Genomic DNA, 8,667 nt, shown 5'->3' with positions numbered 1-8,667 from the left:
CACATTGTGGATCAAAGGTTTTTATGGCTGGGTTGGTGTATAAGTTTCTCCTTTAGTAGCCTGCAGAGTGCCTTCCTGTACCAAAGATGCTAGCACAAACGGGTGAAGGCTCGATGGAGGCACCAGCTTGACCTCTCTTTGTTCAATGAGTTGTGTGGTGTTATCATCAGCCACAGTGCCTTGCCATCAGTTTGTGGAGAACAACCTGTAGTCTTGATAGCCTGGGTTGTTTGGTGGTGCCCGTGGGACGCCTTTAGCCAAAAACTGAATTAGTACTCAATCCTGGTACTGGAAGCTTCATGTGGTTGCAAGAAGATGGCTAGTTGGGGCTCTGTCTTCTCCATTATTTGGCGATTTCATTTAGATCACCCTTATATATGTATATATGTATATATGTATATATGTATATATATATTTTTTTAGGAAGCTTTTACTGTATTAGATTTCCATACTACCCCTCAAATGGCCCTTAGTTTTAACTGTCTCTCCCCCATGTTCTCTCCCTTGTTCCCCTCTTCCCTCCCCTTCTGTACTTGGTACTCCCATTTCAGCCACCCCATTCATCCATAACTATCTGCTCTATTTCCCTTTCCTAGCAAGATCTGCCTGCCCTCCCCACACTGCCAGTCCTTACTCTATACTTAACCTCTGTGATTCTCTGGGTTGTAGCTTAGTTATTACTGACTTAAAAGCTAATGTCCACATATAAGTAAATGTGTATCATATTTGTCTGTCTGGGTCTGAGATACCTCACTTGGGATGATTTTTTTTTCCGTTCTATCCGTTTACCTGAAAGTTTTATGATTTTATTTTTTTTAACAGTTGAGTAATTACATTGTGTAAATACACATTTTCTTCATCCACTCTTCTGCTGAGGGATATCTAGGTTGTTTCCAATTTCTGGCTATTGTGAATGGAGCAACAATGAGCATGGTTGACCAAGCGTCTCTGTGGTAGGATGGAGTGTCCTTTGGGTGTATGTCCTAGATAGGGGGGAGTGTTCTTTGGGTATATGTCCTAGAGTGGTAGAGCTGGACCCTGAGGTAGTTTGGTTCCTGTCTTCCTGAGGAACCACCACACTGATTTCCCCAGTTTTCACTCCTACCAACAAAGGATGAGTGTTCCCCTTACATCCCTACAGCATGAGTTGCCAATTTAAACATGCTGGGCAGTGCTGCATGCCGTTAATCCCAGCACACCTTTAATCATAGAGACAGGCCAATCTCTGTGAGTTCAAGGCCAGCTTGGTCTACCGGGCTAGTTCCAGGACAGCCAGGGATACACAAAGATACCCTGTCTCAAAAAATAAACCAAAGCAGAAAACAAAGAACAACAACAACAGCCGGGCGTTGGTGGCACACGCCTTTAATCCCAGCACTCAGGAGGCAGAGGCAGGTGGATCTCTGTGAGTTCGAGACCAGCCTGGACTACCAAGGGAGTTCCAGGACAGCCTCCTTTTCCACAGAGAAACCCTGTCTCAGAAAAAAAAACCAAAAAAAAAGAACAACAACAACAAAAATAAATAAATACAGCATCAAATTCCACATTCCACCTGTTTTTAGGTATCCAGATACACATTGCAGTTCTCCAGAATTTCCATCTTGTCAGTCGGATACACTACCTATTCGCTAGCTTCCCTCTGCACTCCTTTCAGCTCTAACACTCTATTTGTTTTTAATTTGACAACCTTAACAATGTAAACAAATCTAGCTTACTCCACTTAGCAAAACGTCTTCATGGTTCCTCACAGTGCAGGAGCTATTAGTTTCACACCCTCCTTCCCTCTGCTATTTCTTCTTTTCCACTTGTATAAGACAGAGTCTCAATATGTGGTTCAGGCTGACCGCCAAGTTGAGATCCTCCTTGCTGCCCAGTGATGACTCATGCCTTTAATCCCAGCACTCGGGAGGCAGAGGCAGATGGATCTCTGTGAGTTCGAGACCAGCCTGTTCTACAAAAGTGAGTTCCAGGACAGCCTCCAAAGCCACAGAGAAACCCTGTCTCGACCCTGTCTCGAAAAACCAAAAGAAGAAGAAGAAGAGGAGGAGGAGGAGGAGGAGGAGGAGGAGGAGGAGGAAGAAAGAAGAAGAAGAAGAAGCAAAAAAGGAAAAATATATAGAAGTGTCATGTATGAACGGAGGGGAGAACGGCAACAGCTACCCTGAGCTCAATGCCTAACTCCCTGACGTTGTTCTCTGACCTCTATATGCTCATCTTGTCACTTGTCCCCTTCCCACACATGCACAAAAAAGGAGTGAGTTTTAAGTGAATGCTTTGTTTTGTTTTTAATCAAATATAGTAAGGCCAGGGAGAGGCACTTACGCACAGGACTGGTGACTGGAATTTAATTCCTAGATCCCACAAGGTGGCAGGAGAGAACCCATTCGCATGTCTTAGTATGTGCACCTGTGTTCTCATTCTCCCCTCCCCCCCCTGTGTGTGTGTGTGTGTGTGTGTGTGTGTGTGTTTCTCCCTCACACATGATTTTAAAACGTGGTTAATTAGGTCACTGTTCCCAGAATATGAAAAAACTATCATTTCATTTCAAAACCTTTTATTAAATTTAGATTTCCACTTTTTTTACACATCCTGCCTTTATTCTTGTTACTAAAACCCTGACAGAGGCTATTCCTAATGAAAAGTCATCAGCAGCCCGGGAGCAGAACAGGTACTCACTGGAACACACAGTAAAGCCTCAGCAGGTGGCAGAGGGCATGCATGGCCAGGGCGAAGGAAAGACAGCACTCCCTTCTAGGAAATTCTGTTCCAACCTTCACACAAGCACGTCCACGAGCCCCACTGAGAGCGGTAGAGGAGACCAACCCGCTGGAGAGTCCCCCTTGCTCGTCAGTCAGGGGCTTCCAGGGGTTCTCCCCATGGTCCAACCCCCTCACACAGGGCAGTGGTAGAACACTGCCTAGACTTTAGGAGACAGTTGAACTTTGATGTAGAAAATAAGTGGAATGACCCAAGAGTCTCCAGGGTCACGACATCCTCCCCATTTCAGCAGACAACCAGATTCTCCATTTTTGTACACAGGGCTTCTAGTCCCTTCTGGCCGCAGGAGTACCCTTTTGCTTTTTACAGTCATTTGTTTGTAAATAGTTTACAAACTTATCTCAAATAACCCATTTGTTTTCTCAACAACTATTCACTAAACATCCAATACGAGTGCTGGGCTGCGATGTCAGTACTACATAAAATAGGAAAAGTCCCTAAAGCCCAGTGGAATTTATAGTGTGGGAAGCATCGTTAAGCAAAGCGTTATACAGATACACAGAGCCATATCACAAGGGCTATAAAAATAAATGACATGACAGAGGAGAGGCTGAATTTCCTATTTCTGTACAAAATATCACAACCTCATTGTATATGAAGGGTTAGAGGTATTATAAGCAAAAGTACAGGGTGGGGGGAGAATGTTGAGCTATTAATTAAAATATTATATTTGGCCATCGATATGGCTCAGCAGGTAAAGGTGTTTGCTCCCAGGCCTGAAACCTAAGTCCCATCTCCAAAGTTGGCACGGTGGAAGGAGAGTCAAACCCACATTTATCTTTTGATTCTCTGTACATGCACCACAGCTTGTATGTGCCCGCACATGAGCAGTGGGTATTAGCTCTGCCCACGACCTTGGGCTATCTGGCCTGATAGAGGCAGTGCTGTGACCTCTTAAAAAGGAAGGAGGGAGGGGGTCGTTGTTGTGCTCCCTTGGTGGTCAGGCACTTGAAGCAGGTGTGATAGGTCCCCAGCTTCCCAAGGACTCTGCAACTGGATTTACCAAATCTTGTACTTGGGAGTGTATTTTTCCCTTTTCATATCTTAATAAATCCTTTGTGCCCCTTAAACAGATGCATGTGGATTTCTCACTATACACACACACACACACACACACACACACACACACACACACACAAAATAAACACATCTAAGCTTTTAAAAAAATAAAAACAGCCAGTATGGGCTATACAGTGAGACTGTGTCACAGAAAACAAAACCAAGCTCCATAAATATCATAGGTACTAACTTGAAAACAAAAACTACCCTCCTCTGTTAACTAATCTATCCTGAATGCCGAGGAACTCTCTAGATGTCTGTGCTGTACTTAACTGCCACTCTCATATGGTAGGCTTTGATGTCTCCTTCCTGCCATACTGGCAGCCCCTCTTTCTAAAATGCAACCACCCTAAGCTGTCTAGTACGAACATGCAGTCACACCCGGGCACTCCTAAGGGGAGTGCTCATCTCAGGACCAGCCGGATGGCCCACAAGGTAAAGGTGCTTGCTTTGAAGCCCAACACATGGTAGGAGAGCTGACTCCTGCATGTTGTCCACTGTCTACTACGTACACATATGGCATATGTGTTATGCCTCACCCCCACACACACAATCAATCAATCAATCAATTTTTTTTACAAGAATATATCCCAATCAACCTCTGAAAGCTGTTTGGCAAACTATACTGGGCGGCAGACATGGAGATCATTAATACGGAAAACTCCTAGTACTTCTAAGACCTGGAGGAGGAAAAAGGAAACCAATGCCAGTGAGTCTTACTTTACACTCTCATCTACAATTCTGGAGCCCTAGAAAATGCATTGTGAGTACCCAGCAGGGTGGTATGGTCTCAACAGAGAAACTAAAATATGGTTCCTCTCAATCCCTTAGCTCTGTTCAAAAGTTCTACATTGTGGAACATCTACAACATTCCAAAAGCATCATGTAGAGGCTAGATTTAAAAAGTACCTGGGGCTGGAGAAATGGCTCAATGATTAGCACCAGTGGCTTTCCAGAGGAAATGGTAGCTTCCAAATACCTGTACCTTCAGGCCTGAATCTGACGCCCTCTTCTGGCTTCCATGGGCATCAGACAGACATGTGGTGCACAGACATGCATGCAAGCAAAACGCCAGGACCCTCCCTGCTCTTTAGCCCGGCTGCCCTGGGACTTGCTCTGTAGTGATTCTCCTGCATCTTGCAGAGATTATAAGCATGTGCCACCATAGCCCCACCTTGCTGTTATTTATAACATTTATACTCCTAAACCAGTGACAAGTCCATCGTGCATCAATAGTTGGCATAACAGAAGCCACAGCACACTAGTGCTTAGTCAAACACAGTTAAAATGCTTTCAAGTTTACTCCTTGCTTAAAAGGGAGAACACTAAGATGAAATGGGCAGGGGACTTGCCCTCCCATGAATCTTTTCTTTTAAAATTGTAATTGTGTGAATTTTGTGTTGTGGGGTGTGTCTGTGGTCAGAAGACAACTCTCAAGAGTCAGTTGTTCCCTTCCACTGTGGGATCTAGGGGTTGTGAGTTTGTGTAGCAAGTGCTTTGACCAGCTGAGACATCTCATCAGCCCATTCCAATTTTATAAAAAAAATTAGACATATATTTTGTCTGTTTTTCCTCCTTGTTATGTATGTGCACCATGTACAGCTTGGTGCCTACAGAGGTCAGAAGAGAGTATCGGATCTCCTGTAGCTGGAGTAATAAATGGTTGTGAGCCCCCATGTGGATGCTGGGAATCAAATCCAGGTCCTTTGTAATAGCAATAAGTGCCCTTAGTCACTAAGCCATCTCTCTAGGCTTTTTACTTAAGAAAAAAAAAATTTTAAGCTTGTGTATGTGCTTGCATATAGAGGCCAGAGGTCAAACTCAGATGTTATTCCTTAGGAGTTGCCCACCTTGTTTTTTGAGGCATAGATTCTCACTGGGACTTCAGGCTCCTAGATTAGGCTAGGCTGATTGGTCAACAAGCCCTGAAGATCTGCCTGTTTCCCCATCTTCAGCACTAGGATTACAAGTATGTGTCACCACACCCCAATTTTTTTTCATACATTCTTGTCTTGAACAGACAGGTCTTCATTGCAAGTTTATGGACCAAGACATCTCTCCAGTTCTAATTTTAGAAGTTTATCTTTTAATGTATATGGGTGTTTTGCCTTTGTGTACATATGTGCACCATGTGTGTGCCTGGTATCTGAAGAGGCCAGAAGAGTTTTAGATCCCTTGGAACTGGAGTTACAGATGGCCATGAGCTATTATGAGGGTGCTAGGAATCAAATCTTGGTCCTTTGGAAGAGCAGCCAGCTCTTGTAAACACTGGGCCACCTCTCCAGCTGGCCTAGCTTTAGTTCCTAATCAGTTTATTAAATGTGAAAATCTAGAATGTACATTTATTATCAGCAACTTATAGCATACAGCTACTTATTTCATGTCATTTTGCATATGTATGTTTGAATTTCTGTTTACAGGTATGCACAAATTTAGTAATCTCTTTAAAATGGGCAGAGGGGCAGGAATTGCGGCATTGTGGTATCTGCTGGCTATACGTACTAAAACCTGGTTATTTTTAAAATGTCCCAATTCTACAGTGCCACTTATTGATCAGATATTTTGCAAAACCCTTCAGTGAAAAGAACGAAGAAAAGTCAAAGTGAGGTCCATGGGTAAGCAGAGCCCAGCTTCAAGTTCAATGACTGAACCTTAACCAGAAGCCACTACTTTCAGCACAGGAGTGCCAGACTCCTCTAACAGTTATCCAAATGCACTAGTTCTATTTTGTGACTTTTCCAAGCAACTTCAAGACATTATATATGAAATCAGGCTCAGCGGTATAAACCTGCAGCCCAGCTATTCCAGAGACTGTAGAAGGAAGATTCCTCAAGCCCAGCCGCTGGAGAGTCTGGGCACCCTATTTATTTTACTGTGTTGTGTCTATGTACTGGGTGGGTGTACGGATGGAGGTTGGAAGCTAACTGGCAGAAGTCAATTCTCTCTACCATATGACTACTGGGGATGGAGCTCAGGTCATCAGGCTTGATGGCAAGGATCTATTAATGGCTCACCTCACCTGACTGCCACTTTTTTTTTTTTTGACAGTTTTTCACTGTAATCTGAACACTTCATTTCAGCTAGACTGGTTGAGCAGTGAGCTCCCAGGGTCTGCCTGTCTCAGTCCCCACTATGGGTGCTAGGCAGAGTGCTTTACCAACTGAGCAGTCTCCTCAGTTTCTCTTTTCAGTGGCGTGTTCCCTCTACTCCTAACCCTATCCCCTAAATTTTCTTTCACATTTAGTTCTTAGTCAAATACCTAACAGAGGAATTTGCACAAAGTATCTTAATTACAATACCTAGCCTACCTCTAGTCTTTCAAATACGCCCAACTTCAGTAGAAAACAGGAACCAAATTTCCTATTAACAAGGCATTTAAACACGGTGGTGTGGTGGCACACACCTGTAATCCCAGCTCTAGGAAGCCTAAGGAGAGAGAGGATGAGATCAATGCCTGTCTGGGCTACATACTGAGATCATTTCAACTTCTCTTCCCCAAATGGAGCAGGTCTCCTAAGAATATAGCTCCATGGTAGAGCAGTTCCCTAGCATGCTCATGGCCCCGGGGTTTCAATCCTTGCACACTGCCCAACTTGCCCCCCTAAAGGGACCAGTCAACAATCTTTACCTATATGAATATAATTACTAAGGTACCGTTTTACTAAGCCTGGCAGAACACGCCTTTTAATACACAACCCACTGGGCGACTGTGGTGACATATTGTTTATGATTTAATAAAGCTTGCCTGGAAATCAGAATGCAAAGCTAGCTACTGTCATAGCTGGGCAGTGGTGACATACACCTTTAATCTCAGCACTCAGGAGACAGAGGCAGATGGGTATCTGCGAGTTCAAGGCCACCTTGGCTACACGAGAATGAATCAGTCTAAAAGAGAAACAGAACTCAAGTTTTTAATCCCAGCAGTAGAGAGAGCATAAGGAGTTCAGTGCAGTCTCAGACAGTGTCTGAGATCTGTCGAGCAGCAGCACAATCTGAGGTTCAGCCTGTTCAGTCTGAGCACTGGCAGATGTGAGAGCCCTCTGGTGGCTTGGATGTTTTGCTTTTCTGATCTTCAGCCTGAACCCCAGTATCTGTCTCTGGGTTTTTATTATTTGTGCTACAGGCGATGTAAGGAGTTTTTTTTCTTGGGGAAGGGTGTTCTGCTATGTCTCAGGCCCAGCCTCCAGAGTAGTGTGCACTACCACACCCAGCGGAGTGACGGCTTTTTTTGTTTGTTTTTTCAAGACAGGGTTTCTCTGTGGCTTTGGAGGCTGTCCTGGAACTAGCTCTTGTAGACCAGGCTAGTCTTGTAGACCAGGCAAGTGATGGCTTTTTAAAAAACTGCAAAAGGTTAAAAAGGTTTGCCTCTTTGCAATATACACCATAAATACAAGTGAGAGTCTAATTTGGAGATGATTGTACTTTGCCTAGAACACTGGTTGTGTTTACTTCCTAACATTTATGTTTTTGAACAATGTTTACAGAATTCAAAATAATGAAGTTTTTACTAACACAACAGAAATACACTTTTTAGAAAGATGAGATTTTTCTTTTTAAAAGTTGTATTACATTTACTTCCACCATGCAATTTCCTGGAGACAGAGCTCACACCATCAGGGTTGGCATCAAGTGCTTTTACCCAGAGTCACCTTACTGACCCCATGGGTACCAGTTTCTGTCCCTCCATATTCAGAGCTTGAATTTTATTTACCACAAGGAACCCAAGTCCTGGAAGTGTAGGTGTCTTTTCTCGTTGCTGATAAAAGCAAACTGTATATTTCACGGCAGTAACTCCAAGTTACACAATGAACAACAATAAGAGAAAGCCAC

Source organism: Mesocricetus auratus, unplaced genomic scaffold (genome assembly GCF_017639785.1).
Source record: "Mesocricetus auratus isolate SY011 unplaced genomic scaffold, BCM_Maur_2.0 Super-Scaffold_4256, whole genome shotgun sequence".
Lineage (NCBI taxonomy): Eukaryota > Metazoa > Chordata > Mammalia > Rodentia > Cricetidae > Mesocricetus > Mesocricetus auratus.
The sequence above is the reverse complement of the archived record's forward strand: the minus strand, read 5'-3'. Positions refer to the sequence as shown.